Here is a 2,340-nt window from a genome sequence, read left to right on the forward strand (position 1 = left end):
ATAGTGAGGAATAATGATAATACAGGAGGGAGGAATTTTAGAGCCATGGGTCATTTTAAAATCCTGTGGCTTGTACCTGGCCCTTTCTGTCTCATCTTTGCTATTTTGTTTGGTCTCTGCATTTAGGCCCCACCTCAATAGCCCTGAAGGAGGCAGAGAACGTTATTCTGCCAGGACCGGCAGTTATCTTAATGTTTGGCTGAAGCGTGGTCTCTAGCCTGTTCTCAAGTGCCACATGTCCACTTCACAAAGGTCACAGCCACGACTGGCTCTGACTGGCACCATTGCTGTCTGTCTGTAAGGACAGAAACTAAGGATCAAATGCACCCTGTGATTGAACTATTTCACCTCTGAAGCTGGTCGCTCTCTCCAGGTCACTACTAAGTCCTGCTGAACCAGTGATGGGAAGCTTTCCCTGCCTCTACTCCTGTCAAATTTGTTTAACAGGTAAACAGAAGACTTCAGACTCCACCATGGTCAAAGCAACATTGTTCACAATCACTGCGTCCTACCCAAAGATGTACAAAAAAACTCAGAGGGAAGTCTGGTTGCAGTGTTGAGATAAATGCATAAAGAACCAGCCTATGTATTCCAGAGGACACCCAGTAAACTGGCAAGGGGAAGCTAAACCTGGTTTAAAAGTTTATTTAGTATTTGTGTAATAATCCACGTCTTGGAGACCCAGTTATGGACCAGACCCCAGTGGGGTAGGTGCGGTAGGCCCCAGACAGTTAACAATTTAATACTGCAACTTCCCATCTCCCATTCAATAGATTTGTTCCCTTTGGGCATAACCATTCTTAGTACAGCTCCAATACAGGAGAGGAGCTCTCCCCTCACTGGGATACAGTAGATCTATAATTTCTTTTTGCTGAAGAATGATTAACAGCTCAGCTGGTGAGCAGACATCTTGACCAGGATGTTTAATATTTCTATTCTTTCACTGGTCATTTTGATTTCTAGTGGTTATGGCATTCCTTAGGCTGCAGATTTGGTCCTACCAGTCTTCATATGAATTGAATTCACTATACAGTATAATCACTGGGCCCAATGGCTCCTTATGAATAAATCTGGTTTGAAATACTGTAGTGCGAAGTAAAAAAGAAAGAGGCTGTGTTAAAGGGAATTGCAAAACGCTGTTCAAAAAGCGGAATTAATATTGAGCTCAGGAACACATGAGTTCTCACTAAAACTAAGTGGACGGTGGTGGTGGGGTGTAATACCCAGATTTCCCCAATGGATGACAAATGTACCAATTGTAAAGAGACCAATTGTAAAGTAGTTTCCGTACTAGCCTATATAAATTTGCCACAATGAAAAATAGTGAAGTAGATGGCATTAGATAACAGAAGAGTTTAGCCTTCTGGAACGAAAAAAAAAAAAAGTCCTGTCTTTATTGTTAAATGGAAACCTTACAAACAGACCTGTAACAGACATTGTTGAGGCCCTTAAGTCAGTTTTAATTAATACACACTAGGCCCATTTCTGCTCTGAGGCATATCTGTGAAAATCTGTAGCTGCCTGGTTAATTTCAGTGAAGTTAGTTCAGTTTTGCATAAGTGTATGTCAGCGCACTATCTGGCCCTGCAAGTCATATGCTTTCTCTGAGATCAGGACAGAGAATCAGTTTGTTTATCCTACTGCAGAGGAAAAAAAAAAATGGATTCAAAAGGTTCAGTCTGTTGGCTAGAATAAATAGTTCTCCCTTAAAATAACTATTTTAACCTTATTCTGCTTTGGAGATATCAGCCTGACAAAGGCAGGTTTCTTCTGCTGAGTTAAATTTAGCAGGGTTTATTTCAAGACATTTACGTTTGCAGTGTTGTAGCCATGTTGGCTCCAGGATATTAGAGAGACAAGGTAAGTGAGGCAATCTCTCTTATGGGACCAACTTCTGTTGGTGGAAGAGACCAGAAACAAGCTTGTCTCTTTCACTAGTAGGAATTGGTCCCCTACAAGGATGTTCCCTCAAACCCACCTTGTCTCTTCAGTACATTTGTCTGGTGCTGCCATCATGTGGCTTTTGGTGGCATTGCAATGCCTCATTGAGAGGAATCTGGGTTAACTAGGTACCTAGAATACATGAACGAAATTAGAGAGATGGAGAAGAACTGTTACATCTTCCAGTCTCTCTCCCTCCTAGTACAGGGCTAGGTCCTACAGAACGTTTTCTTGTGTTGTTTCCAGACAGTATGGCTATGGTGACCAGATGTCCCTATTTTATAGGGACAGTCCCAATATTTGGGACTCAAGTATCAGAGGGGTAGTCGTGTTAGTCTGGATCTGTAAAAGCAGCAGAGAATCCTGTGGCACCTTATAGACTAACAGACGTTTTGGAGC

Source organism: Chelonoidis abingdonii, chromosome 20, assembly GCF_003597395.2.
Source record: "Chelonoidis abingdonii isolate Lonesome George chromosome 20, CheloAbing_2.0, whole genome shotgun sequence".
Lineage (NCBI taxonomy): Eukaryota > Metazoa > Chordata > Testudines > Testudinidae > Chelonoidis > Chelonoidis abingdonii.